Here is a 22,605-nt window from a genome sequence, read left to right on the forward strand (position 1 = left end):
CAATATGGCTCCTACAAGGTCCATGGCAGTGATTTGAACTTAAAGGTTGAATATGAACAATCTTCATTTAAGGCTACATTAAAAATAAAAATAAAAAGTATACACCCACGAGGTGTTTTCAGGGGTACAGAATGCGGGGATCTGTGGCGTGTGCAAAAACTGTGCCTGAGAGTCAGCTCTGCACTTAGTGGACAGGATGACACCGGTGCTGTAGATTTTTGCAAAACAAACAAAATGCTCTACGTGCACGTAGAGGCAGGGTTTTTTTTCTAAAACTAGATGATTTTTGAGAGTGTCGGCTTCAGTGAATATGATCACACAAATGTTGCGGGGACTTTGAAACGATTGAAAGTTCTGTACAAAAACTGCAAGATTCAAACAGGTATATGACATTTATCAAATAGACCAAACCCCCTTCAGGTGCTACATTTAGAAACAAATGTGCATGTGAGCGGGGTCGTGTTAGAGAACTCTGGGAGGTTGAAGACGAGTCCAGGTGCTGCAGGAGTTCAGACGTAAGACTACTCTAGCCTTGAGGATGGTCTCCATGCTTTTCCCCGCCTGAGAGAAAGAACAAGCCAATGAATCACATGGGATCTAATTTGTTGTTGCCTAGAATTAAGAGAAATATTCTCATGTTTGACACCAAGTGCATAATTAATTATAATGAAGACAAAGTGTTGGAACACCAGAATAAGTCTGCATCACGTCTCAGAATCAGTATCAGAGCCTGAAAAGGTTGAACTTTAATTCTAAGAACATATTTTACCTTCATGGATTTCATCCGATGCTCTGTTAGCAGACGTCGGATGGCAGCCACCTCACAGTCCCACTGTAGAGAATTAACACAACAGTAATAACTGTCATTCAAAGGGTATAAACACGAGTGTTCACGTTTGATCCCATTTATTACAAAGCACACTTTACTGACGGCCATATTCTTTTAGGTTGAGCTACCCCGGAGGCAGCCCCTGGTGTCATTTCATTTTAGACTTGGAACTACCTGGAGATGAGCCACCAATCAAAGTGAATATTTAGTCGTAACACTTTTTTTTTTTAAACCTCATTGAAATGGATTGAAACCAAAGGCTGCCTGAACATTGACTAGAATAAACATCTTGTTTTTGTCTGCCTCCTAAAACGCCTCCAAACTGTCCAGCCTTCATTACATATGTGGAGTCAATTCAACAGTGTGATTTAGAAAACAGTCAGCAGAAATGTTAAGGATGTGATTTATAATTGACACTCACCAACGTCAGATCCCTGTTGTGCAGATCCGCGGAAGAATGTCGTCCGAATTTCCCTGACACTTCATCACCAAACGCATAAAAAATAAATTAGAGAGCAAACAACCAAAGCAACAGAAGAGCTTTCAACAAATCATGTTACGTCCTACCGAGCCTGATGGATCCAGAACGGTCCCCACTCTCCTCCCCTGGGCCTTCCCTGTTCAGCTCTCTGGTTGTTGGTTTATCCGTTCACCTCACATTCAGTGAAAAATCTGCAATAAATAACCAATATTGTCAAACCTCTACTTGTTGGCCAATGAGATTTGGAAGGTGAAAAGCCAAAAAGAGTATTTGAGTATGAATGAGAGGGCTCCTCTCAGATGTTTGGGAGATTGTAAAGAAGATGAAGAGTGGTCAGCACAGTGCCCAAGGAAAATAACGTAAGTCATAAAGGTCAAAGAAAGAAATGCTTAAGCTCTTAAGAGAAGATCAGAAAATATGCGTTGCAAAGAAAATGGTCTGTTAGGTTTATTGCCATGGAGTTATATTATGCTGTTGAGAAGCCCAAAAGGATAAAAATGGTGGAAGACCTGTATGGGACACAGAGGGAGGAAACTGCAGCATCTCAGACAACTGGGTCTGGGTTATAGAGTGGGCGGCGTCATGAATAGGATCACTTTGGGTGGAAATTAAACTCACCTGACGAAGATGGTACAGTGATAGACGAGTTATAGAAGGTGGCAGCAATGCAGCATTATGGATGCAGAGAAATTTACCACACACAACCCTCAAAATAAACATAAGGAAAAGCTCTGCACGGTGTCTCATACATGGGAATTTGCTCTCCAAGGATCAGGAACTGCCTGGACAACAGGCTTCCCCTGGTGGTAGTCAGGAGGACATGCATGATTTCGTTGCACTGGAGAGGAGAGGTCGAACACTCAAACACAGCTCTCTAAACAGAGAGTTTAGCTGACCCAATGCGTTGGTTAGACCACAGCTGCAGGAACAAAACTCCAAAAACACAGCACTTTTGAGGTTACTGCAGTACAGGCCGCACACGTGGCTTGTGAAGCAGCTAATTATAGCTAAAACTTACCCTTGGTACTTTGAATACATACTTAACCTTGTGAAACAGCAGCTTATCTGTATTTACCATTTTATTAACCTGTCTGTTACCCTTGTACCTGCAAAGGAAGAATATTGTTTCACTTAACTTACATATATTGACCTGAAAGATATCTTTTAACTTACCAATTTCACAACTATACGGCATTAAATCCCCTCACTGATGAGGAGCTTCTTACCGTTCTGAAAGATGTACTTTGTGGAACAGCTAGAAAATAGTGTGATGAGACCGGAAAAACGTACCTGAAATTTATATAAATGCAAGTTCCTGTCAGGCTTCTAATCAGAGAACTACAATGATGAACTGGAGGAAAGAGTAAGGACACAGGTTCATGGTATCAATGAAAATACGATCTGCTTACAGAAACCAACCACTTGGTCGCTGCTGCAACTAAAGAGACCACAGTTGGTCTGTCAGGGTGACCACGATGGATGATCTTGTTAGGCTGACAACTAGAAAATGACAACTTAACTGTTGTGGTCCTGTCATCAGAAGCCTGAAGTCTGGTTGGTTGTTGGAAATAAGTTCTGCACAACTCTATCAACCACAGAGGATCAGTCAAGTCTGGAGAAGATAAAGCTGTGGAGGACGTCCCAGTGCTGACTTACCTCAAAGCGGTCCTGGGGTTATCAAGTATGGCTGGCACCACCGCACCACCGATTTGTGCCAAACTTTACTCATACCTACCACTAAATGCGCTCAAACACAAAGGAGTCAAATTCAATTGGGGCCCTGAGTGTCAACACTCTTTGGAGACCCATGAAACTCACCTGGTATCCCTGACCATTTTGGGTTATCCCAACCATGTCCTTGCCTTGTAATGTACACTGATGCCACCAATGTTATCTCAGGGCTGTGCTTGTCCAACAAACTGGGTTAAGTTACAAGGACGTCTTGGTAATTGGCAGCAGAAGCTTAAATACAGCCACACACTGCACACTGCAGGAGTTCACCGAAGACCCGGAAGGAAAAGTACAATACAGTGCTCAGGTCAGCCCACAGCTGCAGGACGAAATAACTGCTCCAAAAACACAGTATTGTTGAGGTGACTGCAGTACAGACTGCACACGTGGCCTCTGAATGTGTAGAAGCTAATTATAGGTAAAACTTACCCTTGGTACATTTAATACATTCTTAAACTTGTGAAACAGCAGTAGAGAGATTCCATTTTATTCTAAGCTTATCTGTATTTACCATTTTATTAACCTGTCTGTTACCTTTGAACCTGCAAAGGAAGTATATGGTTTTTCTTAACTTGCATATATTGCCCTGACCACGATGGATGATCTTGTTAGGCTGACAACTAGAAAATGACAACTTAACTGTTGTGGTCTTGTCATCAGAAGCCTGAAGTCTGGTTGGTTGTTGGAAATAATAAGTTCTGCACAACTCTATCAACCACAGAGGATCAGTCAAGTCTGGAGAGGATAAAAGATGTGGAGGACGTCCCAGTGCTGACTTACCTCAAAGCTGTCCTGAGGTTATCAAGTATGGCTGGCACCACCGATTTGTGCCAAACTTTACTCATAGGTACCACTTAATGCGCTCAAACACAAAGGAGTCAAATTCCCTTGGGATGCTGGGTGTCAACACTCTTTTCAGACCCATGAAACTCACCTGGTATACCTGACCATCTTGGGTTATCCCAACCATGTCCTTGCCTTGAAGCCCTGGCCAGAAGCCCTGGCTTGTCAAGCAGAGCTGTTACACATGGTGATTAAAGGAGCCCAAATGGATGCAGCAGGGAAGAGTCGTTTCTTTCAAGCGCTACAAAGTGATGCACCATGGAAATAGTTTTTTGAACAAGTTGAAAAAAAAAAGCCAGCCTTACCATCAACATGAAGAAGAGCCAATTCTGACAAACATCTCTGCAGCTGTAATCCAAGTGGATATGGAGAAGATAAAAGCTGTGGAGGACGTCCCAGTGCTGACTTACCTCAAAGCTGTCCAGAAGTTATCAAGTATGGCTGACACCACCGATTTGTGCCAAACTTTACTCATACGTACCCCTAAATGCGCTCAAACACAATGGAGTCAAGTTCCATTGGGACCCTGTTTGTCAACACTCTTTTTAGACCCATGAAACTCACCTGGTATCCCTGACCATCTTGGGTTATCCCAACTTTGACCTTCCCTTTAATGTAAAGTGATGCCACCGATGTCATCTCAGGGTTGTGCTTGTCCAACAAACTGGATTGGGTTACAAGGACGTCTTGGTAATTGACAGCAAAGTACAATACAGTGCTCAGATCAGCCCACAGCTGCAGGAAGAAATAACTTCTCCAAAAAGACAGTATTGTTGAAGTTACTGCAGTACACGACACGTGGCTTGTGAAGCAGCTAATTATAGCTAAAACTTACCCGTGGTACTTTGAATACATACTTACAGTTGCGAAACAGCAGAGGAGAGGCTCCATATTATTTTAAGCTTATCTGTATTAACCGGAACCCAAGTAGATTTGGAGAAGATAAAAGCTGTCGCGGACTTCACAGTGCTGACTCACCTCAAAGCTGTCCTGAGGATATCAAATAAGGCTGGAACCACAGATTTGTGCCAAACTTTACTCATACGTACCACTAAATGCGCTCAAACACAATGGAGTCAAATTCCATTGGGACCCTGAGTGTCAACACTCTTATGAGGCCCATGAAACTCGACTGGTGGTCACGACCATCTTGGGTCATCCAAACTTTGACCTTCCCTTGTAATGTACACTGATGCCAGCGATATCATCTTAAGGCTCATCTCTGTGCTTGTCTAACAAAATGGGTTAGGTTACAAGGACGTCTTGGTAAATGGCAGCAGAAGCTTAAATGGAGCTGCACACTGCAGGAGTTCACCAGAGTCTTGGAAGGAAAGTACACTACAGTACCCGATGCTTTGTCCAGAGCTCCTAGTGACAGTTTGCAGTGGGACTTCAACATTAAGGGTCCTGGTCAGGATATGCGGCAGTACTGAAGTTGCTGAGGGGAACACGTGGGAGTCAATCTGCAATGGAAGTTACTGCATGTTGTAATGAAAACATTAGCATGGCCAAGCAACGTGCAGTTCTCATGCCATCTCTGTTCCCTTTGGTGCTGAGTAATGTGCTGAGACCTTGGCGGTTAGTTCTGAGTGTGTGTGTCCCCACACACATGAAACGGCCTCCTTTGCAACGGTTGATTACTTCCTCTCGGCAGCTGACAGGATGCAAGAAGCTAAGGCAACAATCTGTTCAGCATTGTCTGTAAGCAGCTGCATGAGGACAGCGCCCAACCCGTAGTCTGAGGCATCCATAGTGATAAATGTCGGTACTTTGGGGTCATAAATGGTGAGTGCTGGGCTTTTCAGAAGCATTGTTTTGAGCTAAGTATAGCTTTCATCTGCTGCTTCAGTCCACTGGAATTCAGCCTAAAACTTTGTCCGAAGCAGCTGTCGCAGTGGCTCCACCACGGTAGCACAGTTAGGCAGGAACTTACTGAACCAAGAGGTTAAGCCTAGGAAGGAGCGTAGTGCTGCTAATGAGTTATAAGAGCTGTCAAACTGCGGCTCTCAGGATGTAGAGGCAGTTGGTGGTAAGCTGAGCTCAAATCAATCTGGCTGTAGTATGAAGCACCAGCTAGTAATGCAAACAAGTCCTCCATATGAGAGAGAGGACGATAGTCCATGATGACACTCTAATTGGGTTACAGTGGTCAATGAAAAGCCTAAGGCCTCCTCCGCGTTTCCGGGCCACCACCAGGGGACTCAACCATTCAGACCCATCCACTCGTTCTTTGATGCCTGCTTTGAGTAAGCGATTGAGCTCAGCTGACACCTCACATGCGCACAGTGGCAGTTGTCTCAACTTTTGCCTTACAGGTTGCACTGTGGTGTTTTACCTGCACTTTGTGAATGAACCCTGTCAAACATCAGAGGCGTTGAAATGGAGCAGAACCAACATTGAATACTGTGGATTTTTGGGCAAAGGTAGTAGATGCGAGTACATTATCGTGATTACAATTACATCCAGAGAAGCTTCTCCTTCATTCACTTTCGGTGAATGTAGCCTTGGCCAGGAAGAGTTGATGTCATCAGGCGGTATCCAACGATCATTGGGCGTTTCCACTCTGAACTGCAACACCCTCAACATTGGTGGGTCGGCAGTGGTGGCCATATCACTGCCCATCAACTCCCCCTGGCTTCCAGCTAAGCTCCTCTCTCCTGCTCCATAACCAGCAAGAGGCTCTTTCTGCTGCCTCCCCCATCCTGCGAACTGCCATCTTTCTATCCCTCCCCGTCACCCCAATGGCTGTGAGCATCCTCCACACAGAATGGGCGGGGAATCCTCTACAGCCAACCTTGACTGGGAAGAGCAATGCTTGCCAACCTTTCCCCCTGCTGTCATGCAAGAGATCCTGGTATTTGCTCACAACCTTCTTCCCATGGGACAGTAAGTTCAATGAGGATGATCTTCTTTGCCTCTTCAGACAACAGTACTGCGTTTGGCCTCAGGGTTGTCTAGACAACCGGGGGAAATTGCAGTCTTCCCCCCAGGTCTACCTTCATTTCCCATGATTGGGCCTTTTGCAACAGATTGGTTCTTGTTACTGTGGTTGGTGGCTTTTTACCTGGGAGTGTGTCATACACCGACCATAGCAAGAATGAGATGCGGAAAGGCTCCAATCTTAAAAGATTTCCCAATGTGATCTTTCTTTTGGTTAGGTCCCACTTGGTCCATGCTCCCTGGGACGCCATCTTCACTGCCCTAGCCCTTCGTCCTTCCTCCTTCCGGTTCCTTACCTCCTCCTGGATCATGGCCCTTTGTCCTTGGATCCTACCTTCTGCTATTGCTGGACCAGGAAGTTCCAAGACCCTTTCTTCCTGTGCATGGCGTTCCAATGATGTCCCGTAGCAAGCTTTCAACTTGTGCAACAAATGAGTCAGCTGCCCACTTGTGTCCTGATCTTGTAAGAATGCCTGCATGCCTGACTTGTTGGTCCTTGGAGTCTCTGTATGTAATTATGGCTCTGCACTTTGCTACCTTAAATTCCTCCACCACAGATGACATGAGGAAGTTGGAGCTGCCATGATCTTATGTATAGGCCTACTGAAGTGAAGCTTGGAGGGATTCCCAGCCACCTTTGGAGGTGCTTGTTAATCTTCCTCTCCACTCCTTCAACGCTTGTCATCGGAACTTCATACACCGTTAACAGCCACATGAGTCTTAGCAGCAACCCATGTTGGTAAAGCCATGTTTTAAAACTTCCCCGGTAACCCTGATCTTTTGATCCTCCTCAGCCATTCCTCTGTCTGCTTCTCTGTACTGCTGATGTTGTTCTGTTGGGAAAGTAAGTCATCAAACCACATCCAGAGGCACTTGATTTGATTTTCTTTTATCGTTGGAATCACTTCCCCTTGGACATGCAGCATGACCCTGTTCGTCAGTTTACCTTTCCTGATCACCACGCACCTGGGTTTCTTTGGCTTAAACTACATTCTGGCCCACGTTGCGATGCGGACTAGAACAGTAAGCACCCACCTCGCCTCCAAATGGGTTGTGTTCGTCACAGTAAGGTCGTCGAAGTAACCTCTTATTGGGGGTTGTTGGATGCCTGATTGCTTTTTTGGGCCTAGGGCTTCCTTCCCAGCAGCTGTTATAGTGAGGTTCATTCCCATGATGAAGAGGATGGGGGAGATTGTGCAGCCAGTTCCGATCCCTTTTTCCAGGTTTTGCCACTGGTTGGTAAAGTGGGCTGTCTTGGATCCTAGCTGGATTCCGCCAGCCTGGGATCCCACCTTTCTGGATAGCGGTGTTGATGTATCCATTCTCCGTCATGTATGAGGTCATCCTCTTAGCCAGGGCACTTCTTATATACCTTATAGTGTATGCCGCTTGAGCCCGGGGCAGAACCTGTTCTGGCCTTCTTCACCACCTCTTGGACTTCCTTCCAGGATGGTTCGCTGATGCTGAGCTCCTTTACAGGTGTATCAATGCTGTCAATATTTGGGTTGGCATCCAGGGCCTGGTTTCTGGAGATGTCATTGTGGGTCTCTTTCAAGAATGCCTCCATGTCTTCTCTGGGGCTGGTCAGCCTTCCAGATTTTGTTTCTCCCAGCATTGTTCTGGGGAATCGGAAGGGGTCTTTGGTGAACTGAGATCTCTTGTTCTCCCTATCCTTCCTCCTTCTCCGAGTGCTTTCTGCTCTTCAGAGTCTACAGAGAGGTTCTCGGAGTTGACTCGTCAGGTCTTTGATGCCTTCCCTTTCGTGATCGGGGATCTTTTGAACTGCTTGTTAAGCAGTTAACGTTGTTTGGGTGAGCCTTCTTGTTATCCGTGAGTCCGTTGTCCTAGCCGTTATCATTGTGTCCGTCCTGTTGAGTCGCTCACTCTCTTGGGTATTTTTTCGTTTTACTTTCGTAGCTTGGGTTGGTACCCTGTTGCAAACCTAATACACCCACGCCAGTCTTTCCTGGAGATCATCTGTCTCTCCCAGAGGTTCACGATTACAATTACATCCAGAGATGCTTCTCTTTTATTCACCCTTGGTGAATGTAGCCTTGGCCAGGAAGAGTTGATGTCATCAGGCGGTATCCAACGATCATTGTGCGTTTCAACCCTGAACCGCAACAATCCTTAATTCGAACAATATTGGCACAATCTCCTATGGCAGCTGCTGCTGGCAGACAGCCAATGACCAGCAAGTCATCTTTTGCATACATGACTAGTTTCACTTTAGTACCTGAAAGTGGACAATCCACAAAATGCTGCCAGTAAATTGTTTCTAGTAGGCTGGACACAGAAGCTCCAATATCTACAATTAACTCCATAACGTGAGAATTTCCTTGTGGTGCTTCAATGTTGACATCACAGGTTATCTTATCAAAAGCTGCAGCCAGAAGCTTGACATTATCAACACAGAGTACAGCCAACTCTGGGAATTCCACTTCTCTCACTTTCTTCACTGCTGATTTACATACCTTGGCAAAATGGCCTCTCTTTCCGCAGTTGTTGCATTTCACTGTAGCAGCTGGACAGTTTTTATCATTAGCCAAGAGCATGTTGGAGTCACACCTATAGCATCTGCGCCGTTGCTGGTTAACATTTGCCGGTTAGCGATGGTCAGGCGGCTGTCGAGTCTGCTCTGTTGGCCTGATATGTTGTATTTGAAGCACTTACAGTCTGTACTGGTGCCGTCGGGATGGTGCTGGCAGAAGGAAAGGACCGCTGCCTCCACTTGGTATGCGATTGATGAGGCCTTTTACGGTGTAAGATTTTCTTCCAGTAGTAATTTTTATCTTAGAGTATTGAGACAGGTAGTAGCAATTAGCTGGTCTCGTATCATCTCACTTTCCATCAGCCCCAAACTGCAAGGCTTAGCCAGGGCCCTAAAAGCTGCCACATACTGTGTCGCAGTTTCATCAGTCCTTTGAATGTGTGTCTTCATGCTAATACATTTACTTTAGGGACAAAGAACTTTTAAAGCGCAGCCATGGCTTCCTCAAACGTTGTACCTTGTTGCAGCAGAGTATAGAACAGGCACTCTCCCTCCGGGCCCAGGCAATGTAGTAAAACTGCAAGTTGCCTTGCATCTGGCCATGCGTGTATCATTAGCATGTTATTGTTCGAAGAATTTCCGCCATGTTTCAAACCAACATGAGGAAGGAAGGGCAATGGACTTGGTACTGAAGAGCTCAGCCTACTGGCGGCTGAGCACAACACCCACAACATCAACCCAAATACAAATTGGGCATGTCTGTAAACACACCACTCAGATCTACTGCAATCACTGCTTCTCGCAACCCTTTCCCGCTTTACTGCTGCGGCAGGCCAGCTCACTGGCTCTTTTGAGGCAGGTGTTGTGCCAATCTCATCTTGCTTTCTGAGCCTCTTCTCATTCCTTCTGGTGCCTTGTCTCCTCTGGTGAAAAGATGCCATTCCTTCCTCCATAAAATCAGGTCCCTGGAGATTCTAGGGACTGCAGTTTGCCTCCTGGCCTCTCCTCTGTCTCATCAGGTTTTCCTTTGCAATAAACAATATATGGGTAGGTTGTGAGTAATTCATCTTCGTCTGATGAAACTTCAAAACCCCTCAAATTTTTGGATGTCCTCATATCCATATCTGCAGACCCCGGTAAATGTAACATCTGGCCTGTAAGGTTGATCATCCTTCTCTACTCTTGCCCCGGAGGTATCTTGTAATATATATTTCAGTTCTTTCTCACAAAAGGATGTGTTCCAGCCTGCTAAGCCTCCACATTAGCTATTTGGTCTTTCGCAAACCTAAACAGTCTTTGCTTGCTGTCATTCTTTCTTGGTCTCCCATTTAATTTCTCCCTCAATGTACCTTCCTCCAATCTGGGCATGAGTTGAGTGGATTCTGCAGGTTTCAAAATTGGCGGCCCCTCAATGTTTCATTCATCCAGATTTGCTTGACAGTAGAACCAGTGTCCTGATATTACCCCCTGTCCACCCATCAGAACTATGATGCTGTTTGCCCATCACCTGGTTGGCTCTTCAACCTCTCATTCCACTTTATCCAGTTCCACTGGGGTGCTGACTCTACCTGCTGGGTGATGATGACTTCTAGTCACTTCCAGGCCAGGGCCTAACTCCCAAGCATCCGAGAGCTCTCCTGCCCTCTAAAGCCACCCTCTACCCACATGTTCCTGGCATTTCCTCTATTGTGTTGGCTCTTGAGGATGAGAACCTGATATCTACTTAGCTTGTGCTCATGCTCTTCTCCATCCTCTCATCACAGTTTGCTGTAAATTTAAGATGAACCCACTGCTTGGTGCCTTTAATGCAGAGGGAAATATTAGGTCTGAGGTCAGTGTGGTTATCTCCTCTGCAAATTTAAGCTCCTTCTTAAGGTCCGTCCCCATCTCCGAGTTGCTTGCCTTGGCCAGGATCTTGTTGCTCTTCATCTCCATCTTCTTTCTTTCCTGCTCCACAACAGCAACCAAGTGTTAGGCAGGACATCATGCATGGAACACTACAGCAACTTGAAACCTAGAAGTCTTGACAGGTCAATGCCCTCTCTTGCACATTTCCCAAGTCTTCCAGTTGCCCTGCTAGTTCGTGGACTATAGCCTTGACATGTCAGCTTTCCTCTTCTGTCTTGTGGACCTCCCTTTGCACCATGCCATACTCCACTCCACAGGGTCAGCCGTGGTTTGACTTGCCATGGTGGAAAAACCCAGATCTAGCCTAACGGAGGTAGGTGTTCTGCCCGGGTTGTCTTGTATTCTGAGCATTTTCACTCTCCCTCGGGTGCCTTGTCTCCTCTGATAAAGTGAGATATTACGGAATTGTTTGATCCATGCTTGTCCGCTAGCATATATCACTAGCATGTTATTGTCGAAGAATTTCCGCTGTGTTTCCAACAGTATGAGCAGCTGACCAACATGAGGAAGGAAGGACGGTGGACTTGGTACTGAAGCGCTTAGCTTACTTGCAGCCCAGCAAAAAACGGCCACGTCAACCCACATACAAATCGGGCATGTCTGTAAACACACCACTCAGATGTACTGCAATTACTGCTTCTCGCAACTGGTCTAAATCCTGATCAAACATCTCCCATTCCCGCTTTGCTGCTGCAGCAGGCAAGTTCACTGGCTCTTTTGAGGCAGGTGTTCTGCCAATCTCATCTTGCATTCTGAGCATCTTCTCTTTCCCTCTGGTTCCTTGTCTCCTCTGGTACAATGATGCCATTCCTTCCTCCTGAAAATCATGTGCCTTGAGATTCTACGGACTGTAGTTTGCCTCCTGGCCTCTTCTGTCTCACCAGGTTTTCCTGTGCATTGCACATAACCAGTAGGCTGTGAGTAATTTATCTTTGCCTGATGCATCTTCAAACCCCTGTTGTCCTCATATCCACATCTGCAGACCCGGTAAATGTAACATCTGTCCTGTAAGGTTGATCATCTTTCTCCACTCTTGCCCTGGAGGTAGCTTGTAATATAACTTTTAATAGTGATAAATGATTGGTTCTTTTTTTCACAAAAGGATGTGCTTCGGCCTGCCATGCCTCCACATTTGCTCTTTGGTCTTTTCCAAACGTAAACAGTCTTGGCATGCGGTCATCATTTTTCCTTGGTCTCCAACTAGTCTTTCTTAGCAGTCATTGGTCTGCCAAAAAAAGGTAAACAAGTCTCCTTTACAGGGACTCAAACCTGTGTCATCTGTGAGTAAATGACATTGCTTTCTCCTTTATTTCCTCTCTCATCGTACCTCCCTCCAATCTGGGCCTGAGTTGAGTGGATTCTGGAGGTTCTCAAATGGACGGCCACTCAATGTTTCACCGATGAAGGTCCAGACGTCCAACATGGGCTTGAGAGTAGAACCAGTGTCCTGATAATACCCTGTCCAACCCTCAGTTCTATGATGCTGTTTGCCCATCACCTGGTTGGCTGCTCCCCACTGGTTTGACTTGCCAGGGTGTAGAAGCCCAGGTCTCTATCCTCTCATTGCAGTTGACTGTAAGCTTAAGATGAACCCACTGCTGGTGCCTTTAATGCAGAGGGAAATATTAGGTCTGAGGTCAGTGTGGTTATCTCCTCTGCAAATTTAAGCTCCTTCTTAAGGTCCGTCCCCATCTCCGAGTTGCTTGCCTTGGCCAGGATCTTGTTACTCTTCATCTCTTCAGCTTCTTTATTTTCTGCTCCACAACAGCAACCAAGTGTTAGGCAGGACATCATACATGGAACACTACAGCAACTTGAATCCTAGAAGTCTTGCCAGGTCAGCACAATTTCCCAAGTCTTCCAGTTGCCCTGCTTGTTCGTGGACTATAGCCTTGACATGTCAGCTTTCCTCTTCTGTCTTGTGGACCTCCCTCTGCACCATGCCATACTCCTCCACTCCACAGGGTCAGCCGTGGTTTGACTTGCCAGGGTGGAGAAGCCTTCTGCCCAGGCCGTCTTGCATTCTGAGCATTTTCACTTTCCCTCTGGTGCCTTGTGTGAAGAATTTCTGCCATGTTTCCAACGGTATGCACAGCTGACCAACATTAGGAAGGAAGGGCGGTGGACTTGGTGCTGAAGCCCTAAGCCTACTTGCGGCCCAGCTCAAAAACACCCACAACGTCAACCCACATACAAATTGGGCATGTCTGTAAACACACCACTCAGATCAACTGCAATGACTGCTTCTCACAACTGGTCTAAATCCTGATCAAACATCTCCCATTCCCGCTTTGCTGCTGCAGCAGGCAAGTTCACTGGCTCTTTTGAGGCAGGTGTTCTGCTTATGTCATCTTGCATTCTGAGCATCTTCTCTTTTCCTCTGGTGCCTTGTCTCCTCTGGTACAATGACGCCATTCCTTCCTCGATAAAATCATGTGCCTGGAGATTCTAGGGACTGAAGTTTGCCGCCTGGCCTCTTCTCTGTCTCACCAGGCTTTCTTGTGCATTGCACATAACCGGTAGGCTGTGAGTAATTTATCTTTGCCTGACACATCTTCAAACCGCTCATATTTTTGGATGTCCTCAGATCCACATCTGCAGACCCTGAAAATGTAACATCTGTCCTGTAAGTTTGATCCTCCTTCTCCACTCTTGCCATGTCAGGTATCTTGTAATATATATTTCAATAGTTCTTTCTCACAAAAGGACGTGCTTCAGCCTGCCAAGCCTCCACATTTGCTCTTTGGTCTTTCATTTGCCCATCACCTGGATGGCCCTTCCACCTCTCTTTCCATTTTATCCAGTTCCACTGGCGTGCTGATTCTGCCTGCTTGATGATGGTGGCTTCTAGTCATTTCCAGGCCAGGGCCTAAATCCCAAGCATCCAAATGCTCTCCTGCCCTTTGAAGCCACCCTCAACCAACAGATTCCCAACCTTTCACCCATTATGTTGGCTCTGGAAGATGAGAACCGGCTATTCATTTAGTTTGTGCGCATGGTTTTCCTCAATCCTCTCATCCCAGGGGACTGTACGCTTAAAATGAACCCACTTCTTGTTGCCCTTAATCCAGAGGGAGATATCAGGTCTGAGGTTGGTTATCTCCTCTGTAAATGTAAGCTTGTTTTTAAGGTCCGTCCCCATCACCCAGTTGCTTGCCATGGCCAGGAGCCTTTTGCTTTTCTCTTTGGGTTCTCTCTGTCTGTGGACTGACTGTGACATGTCAGCTTTCCTCCTCTATCTTGTGGACCTCCCTCTGCCCCATGCCACTCCGTTCAACAAGGTTAGCCTCAACTTGGCAGGGTGGAGCATCCCAGACCTAGCCTGACCTGGGCTACTGACCGGATGACATAAGGATGATCCTCTGTTTCCTTCAATGCTGTGGTGGCAGAACCTTTGTGACCTGCCAACTTCATGGCCTGGCATGTTTTGGTTGCCTTCTGTGCTGTACAGGCCACTAGAAGAAAAGCTTCCCTAGACACAGCCATCAGCTCTCAGGTAGGTGTTGGACTTCCTCTCCAGCCCCTCGACAGTGAAGACAGGTATCTCGTAAATGAGCCAAAACAGTCTGGTAAGTGCCCTGATCCCCAGGATTGCTTAGGCTGTTCTTCTCCATCTGTCATCCAGGTTTCAGCTTGAATGAGCATCTCCTCACACTTCCTGTTAAGGGCCATCCTGGGCCACTTCTGAGCTCTTTGCCAGTTTCTTTTGGACTTCTGGAATAATATGCTCTCTGATCTTAAAGCAAGGCCTCTCTTTAGACCCCTCTCATTTTGGAACATCTCCCGCATCTGCAGATAAGGGATTAACACGTCTGTGTTTTTCCTTTCAGTTGATCATCCTCCCCACCTCTCAACTGACCCTGGGGGTATCTTGTAATATATCTTTGCACAGATATTGATTGGTTCCTCTTCACAAAAGGATGTGTTTCAGCCTGCCAAGCCTCCACATGTGGGCTCTGGTCTTTTTGAGGCATCCTTGCCCATCAGTGAGATCAACCAAGTCCTTCCTTTAAGCATTGATCTTGCTGTGATCCTAATTGCATCTTTGAACAATGATTGGTGCCTTTTGGACGCTGCTTGCCAGTATTGCACCCTGACATACCTTTTCTGTTAAGTTAACAAAAAGGTTTATCGCTGCTACAGTACTGCCAAGTTCCCTTCCATCTTCCATCCTCAATGACATTAGAGAAGACCCTAAGGCTTCACCAGTCTGATGTGAATCTGAAGTGTCCATGTACTCTTTGTCGAACATAAAAGTAGTCAACGACTGTTTCTAGATAATCCTGGGGAAAAAAAACTATTATTGCACCAATATTGAACAAAAGCTGATAACATCTATAGTCACTGTATGTCAAAAAAGATAGATATTTAATATTCATTTACCTGCCATACACTACTGTCATACTAATGTTATGTATATACCACATGTATAATGTAGTGTTTACAGTGTTAATTGGTTCTAAAACTCAACATAAAAATTAAATTCATCTACCTTTTTGTAGTCTTCCTTTGGTCCAGACCTCAAAATTCTTCCACTCCAACAGGTTGATTTCGCGCGGCATCGTGACGCAAAATAACGGTTTCTCGGATAAAAATGTAAACGATCCAAAAACCGAGACCCAACGATTGTTTTTACTTCGCTTTGCTCGTAAAACGCGTCAACACCAGTATGATGGCGTGGCTACGCATCAGTGTCGACTTAAAATGATGTTAGATTCAGGCCGATACGTTGGTCTGTAGTGATTGATTAGAGGAAATCTCCCGAATAAATGCAAATATTATGTAGTGATTATAAAATGTTTAATATTTTCTGGAACTCATAACTACTTCATTGTTCAGTTTCACTTTATTTATTTTATTTATCTATTCAATGTATCTATTCATTGATCTATTGTTAGTTTGCATTCTGGAGCGCGGCACCTGAGAATTTAACTATACTGCAGGTCGTACTGTCTATGATTGTTTATGAGACAAAGCTTGATATGATTTAAGGACAGACAAGGCACGGCGGCCATGTTGAAAGGCGGCACGGCGCCCATTTATGACAGACTGATGGCACGGCGGCCATGATACAGAGTAAAGACAAATAAAATTACACTTACCTTTCGTGGGTTGACCTGGGGGAAAAGTGATTATAAAGATTACTGTGGCACGGCGGCCATTTTGGACAGACAGATGGCACGGCGGCCATGTTGACAGAGAGATGGCACGGCGGCCAGGTTGAAAGGCGGCACAGCGGCCATTTTGGACAGACAGATGGCACGGCGGCCATGATACAGAGTTAAGACAAATAAAATGACACTTACCTTTCGTAGGTTGACCTGGGGAAAAAAAGAGTTATTGCACCAATATTGATCTAAACTGATTATTTGTGGCACGGCGGCCATTTTAGGGAGCTAGACACAGAGGCAGGTAGGCACGGTGGCCTACCAAAACTTAAAACTTTAAATTCATCTACCTTTTTGTAGTCTTCCTTTGGTCCAGACCTCAAAATTCTTCCACTCCAACGGGTTGATTTCTCGCGGCATCGTGACGTGAAATAACGGTTTCTCGGATAAAAATGTAAACGATCCAATAACCACGACCCAACGATTATTTTTACTTCGCTTTGCTCTTAAAACGCGTCAATACCAGTACGATGGCGTGGCTACGCATCAGTGTCGACTTAAAACGATGTTAGATTCAGGCCGATACGTTGGTCTGTAGTGATTGATTAGAGGAAATCTCCCGAATGAATGCAAATATTATGTAGTGATTAAAAAATGTTTAATATTTTCTGGAACTCATAACTACTCATTGTTCAGTTTCACTTTATTTATTTTATTTATCTATTCAATGGGTCTATTTATTAATCTATTGTTAGTTTGCATTCTGGAGCGCGGCACCTGAGAATTTAACTATACTGTAGGTCGTACTGTATATGATTGTTTATGAGACAAAGCTTGATATGATTTAAGGACAGACAAGGCACGGCGGCCATGTTGAAAGGCGGCACGGCGCCCATTTTGGACAGACAGATGGCACGGCGGCCATGATACAGAGTGAAGAGAAATAAAATGACGCTTACCTTTCGTAGGTTGACCTGAGGAAAAAAAAGAGTTATTGCACCAATATTGATCTAAACTGATTGTGGCACGGCGGCCATGTTGGGGAGCTAGACACAGAGGCAGGTAGGCACGGTGGCCTACCAAAACGTAAAAATTTAAATTCATCTACCTTTTTGTCGTCTTCCTTTGGTCCAGACCTCAAAATCCGTCGACTCCAACGGGTTGATTTCGCGCGGCATCGTGACGTGAAATAACGGTTTCTCGGATAAAAAATGTAATCGATCCAAAAACCGAGACCCAACGATTGTTTTTACTTCGCTTTGCTCTTAAAACGCGTCAATACCAGTACGATGGCGTGGCTACGCATCAGTGTCGACTTAAAATGATGTTAGATTCAGGCCGATACGTTGGTCTGTAGTGATGATTAGAGGAAATCTCCCGAATAAATGCAAATATTATGTAGTGATTAAAAAATGTTTAATATTTTCTGGAATTTTTTTTCTTATTTTCTACTCATTGAATCCGATTCTGACTTTATTGTTCAGTTTCACTTTATCTGTTTATTTCATTTATCTATTCAATGTATCCATTTATTCATCTATTGTTAGTTTGAATTTAACTATACTGTAGGTCGTACTGTATATGATTGTTTATGAGACAAAGCTTGATATGATTTAAGGACAGACAAGGCACGGCGGCCTACTAAAAACAGTTAAAACAATTAAATTGCCACTTACCTTTTGTAAATATACCCGAAAGAAAACCCTGATTATATAGATTACTGTGGCACGGCGGCCATTTTGAGCAGACAAATGACACGGCGGCCATGATACATAGATAGACACAGCGGCCTACCAAAAACCCACAGAGATTTTAAATAATTAAAATGACACTTACCTGTCGTAGGGTGACCTGAAAAAACTGATTATATAGATTACTGTGGCACGGCGGCCATGTTGGAAAGACAGATGGCACGGCGGCCATGTTAGAGACACGGCACGGCGGCCATGTTGGACAGACAGATGGCACGGCGGCCATGTTGAAGACACGGCACGGCGGCCATGTTGGACAGACAGACGGCACGGCGGCCAGGTTTAAATAAAAGTGAGACTCACCCTTCGTAGATTTACTTCACCTGAAAAAACGAAAACATCATGATAAAACAGATAAAAGTCAATAAATTTAATTATGAAATGAAACATAGTATATACACAAATTTACATAAAAATGTGTATATATATATATATATATATATATATATATATACATACATACACACACACACACACACACGTGTATATTTACTTGGGACCTATTAAACTAAAGTGTGTAGTTAAACCTACCTTTATGCACAGTTTAGAGTTCTAGTTCGTCACTTCCTGTCTTTTGTCGTCAGAAACAGATGAAAGTTCACCTTCAAAATGAAGAGAAAGGAAAGTTAAAGAAAGCACAGTTAAGGGTGTGTGTGTGTGTGTGTGTGTGTGTGTGTGTGTGTGTGTGTGTGTGTGTGTGTGTGTAGTGTACAGCTGCCTTTGTGCGGACTAATATTCAGAATTTTCATCACTTTTTCAAAAGTCTTCATAGGTTTTAAGACTTGTTTTTAGGATTAGGGGGCAATTTAAATGCAAATAAACTTTGATTTGAAGGCCCTGTTTACACAGAGAGGATCTAGAAAAGGAAACGCAAAAGTGGCGTTGCGTGAACTGGTAACCCGTCACCCGGCTCCCTAAAATGACTCAGGAATCATGGATCTTTAGTGACCATTCACTCGAATCAGTTCTGTTAAATGAGAAATTGCATCAAACATGAACATCGCAAAATGTTTAAGGGCGCACTCACACAAAGCTGAAGTTCATTTAAGAGGTTTTACTGCATAAAAATACAACAATACAATCAAATCATTGTGTTGTTAATCTTTAACAAATCCAAAACTCTCAGCACCAGCAAAGTTGCATCATCCTACTAATTATTATATGGAAAAAGATTCTGTTTTAGTGATAAAGCACATAAAATAATAAAGGTGCCATTCAAAAGTTTAAAACCCTGGAGATTATTGAATGTTTGGTTATTTTAAGCAGTTTAGAAGTTGATTTAAGAGATTTACTGAAGAAAGAATTAATGCCGAAAAACTCAAACACAGGCAAAATAAATCAGATAGAAATAATAATGATGATTTTACTGCATAAAAATACAACAATACAATCAAATCATTGTTTTTGCTAAACTTTGACAAATCCAAAACTCTCATCACTAGCAAAGTTGCATCATCCTACTAATTATTATATGGAAAATAATGAATTAAAATAATAAGTGCAATTTAAAAGGTTAAAATCCTGGAAATTAATGAATGTTTGGTTATTTTGAGCGGCTTAGAAGTTGTTTTAAGAGATTTATGGAGAAAAAAGAAGCAAAATGCATCAGAAGAGTTTAAAAGACACTTGATTTAAATAATTTGGATTAAAAAAAAAGAGTTCTTACCAAATTTAATGCCAAAAAGCTCAAAAACAGCCAAAATAATCATGAAATAAATAAATTTAAAAGTTGAGAAAATTACTTTTTTACCAGATGGAGGCAGCAGGGTTAAATAACAATTATTATTATTATAAATAAATAAATAAAATCATGAATTAAATGTGAGTAAACGCCTGTTACCTGCTCCTGTCGGCGTGGCCTCAGCGGGCACGCGCGGTACTGCAGTGGTGAGTGGCGGTCCCGTGCCCGGAAGTACCTTCGCCCGTTCACTCCCATTCACGCGGGGAAGCGGCAATCACCCCGGAAACAGGTTTTTATTACAAATATAAACGCTCATAATTATCTTCAGATCCTCTGCTAAAAATATGTATATGGGCTTAATTTTAGACTCAGCCAAAATCGAGTTATGGGCCGGAGAAGGAGGGTGCGCGGCTTAAAAGAGCCGTAGTGAAACACATCCGGCAGCTCCAACGGACACAAACTTTTAGAACATTGTGTCGGATGTTTGTTGTTGTTGTTGTTGTTGTTGTTTATTTGCGGGTTAAAAACAACTGTACCGGGTGTGTAACTGTCATTTACGTCTTTTTACAATAAAACACGTCGGATGTTTCTTCTATTGTTTGTTTCATGTTTGGCGCTCGAGCGTGGACTCGGGAACGCGAAGATTTCTACATCCGGTAAGTCCTCCCGCGTTCACGAGAATTTAAAATGGCGGCGTCCTTTAAGAAGACTGCGCCTGCGCCACTCAGCAGCGTTCATTTCCATAGGAACAAATGGGCGCCATTTTGCCCGTCCATGTTTTTCACCGTCTTTACTCAATAGGAGTAAAGTAAACGGTGTGAAAATCAAGTTAATATTACAAATACACCTTTTTAAAGCCTGTCTAAAACTTAGACTGGATAATGAATGAACTTTCTACGGTTTAGGTCTTGTTTAGATTAGTCTTCGCAGTATTTAAAGGTTGAATATGTAGAATATTTGTTAAAACTATATTTAAAAACCAAAATAATATACCCACGCAGCATTTTGAGGGGTACAGAATGAAATAATTGGTTTTCCCAAATTTTTTAAATATATATAATATATATTAAATATAGTTTTAACAAAGATTCTACATATTCGTCCTGTAAATACTACGCCTGAGATGTTATAAACCATAGACTGTTCATTCGTTATACAGTCTAAGATCTAAACAGCTATAAAAATGTGTATTTGTAATATTAATTTGATTTTCACACTGTTTACTTTACTTCTATTGAGTATAGACGGTGAAAAACATGGACGGGGAAAATGGCGGCCATTTATTAGTATGGAAACAGGCGCAGTCTTCTTAAAGGACGCCGCCATTTTAGCTTCTCGTGAACGCGGGAGGACTTACCGGATGTAGAAATCTTCGCATTCCCGAGTCCACGCTCGAGCGCCAAACACAAAACAAACCGCAAACAATAGACGAAACAACCGACGTGTTTTATTGTAAAAAGACGTAAATAACAGTTACACACCCTGGTACAGTTGGTTGTAACCCGCCAATAAACAACAACAACAACAACAAGAAACATCCGACACAATGTTTTAAAAGTGTTGATTTTCACACTGTTTACTGACAGAGTTTACTTCTATTGAGTAAAGACGATGAAAAACATGGACGGGGAAAATGGCGCCCGTTTATTTCTATGGAAACGAAAGCTGCTAGAAATAAATGGGCGCCACAGGAGGTCGTTGTGAGTCGTTGTGAGCTGTAATGTTGACTCTTATATATATAAAGTTGATACGTGTTAAAGTGGAAAAATGATCACAAAATTCAAGATGGCCGACTTCCTGTTGACTTTAGGATATTGCTCCCAGAGGCTTTCTTGTACGTCTTGATGAGTTGTATATGTCTACTAGTTTTTGTGAATTTTCGCCAATCTGGGAGTCAGGGCTGTTTTCTAGGGGGCGCTAGTGAGTCAATTTGCCACGCCCCTTTCTGAAAACAATGAAATGCGAACCTTTTCATCCCCCCTGCATTATTTGTGCAGTTTGGTGAGTTTATAAAGATGTTAAAGCCTCCAAAAAGGCAAATCATACGGGGAAAAGCATAATAATACTAATAATTCTAGCCATTTCAGTAGGGCCTTCGCTGACCCAACGCCTGAAATTTGAATACTTTCATATCAAATGTTTCCTATTTAGTGATTAAAAACCAAAATCAATCTGTGCATATACATGACATTCATTTCAAATACCCAGGCAATTTAGCATAGCTTATTTTTAAACATGTAATCAACGGTTAAGTGCATTAAATGATAAATGATAATATCAGTGCAATAATGTACATCTCCATGCACAAAGCACATGAAGGGCCAACGCTGTAACTTTAAAACATGTCGTCTAAACCTGTTCTGCAGAATATTTGCTGTAAAACGTATTTTTTATCAGAGGCAGATGGTCTGTATATCAGTTGCAGAGTCAGACCTTCTGCACCACTGCTGTTTGTCTTCATCAGAGCCAGTGTGCCGTTGGCTTTGCAGCACCCCCTGTGTGTGACAGGCCGTGACAGCCCGTCCATGTAAGGAGAGTTCACCCACTGTTACTATGGAAACAGGTAAACTGTGCACAGGGAAGAGGGAAGAAAACCACAAGAAGAAGTAGAGTTGAGTGTACGGAGGCCATCAGGAGTATGCACACGGACAAAGTGTGTTCTTCTGTCAGCGGAGGGAAACTGGTGGTGAGTGAAACACCGCAGGAGGTCGTTGTGAGCTGCAGTGTCGACTCTTCTAACACTGCAGCGTGTGTCCAGTTGGATTTCTGTTGGGAGGTGTTAAATGCTTTTCACTAGATACAGAAGTAAAGGTTGAATAATGTAGAATCTTCATTAAAAGCT

The sequence above is a fragment of the Echiichthys vipera genome (genome assembly GCF_963691815.1).
Source record: "Echiichthys vipera genome assembly, chromosome: 19".
In the NCBI taxonomy this organism is placed as follows: domain Eukaryota; kingdom Metazoa; phylum Chordata; class Actinopteri; order Perciformes; family Trachinidae; genus Echiichthys; species Echiichthys vipera.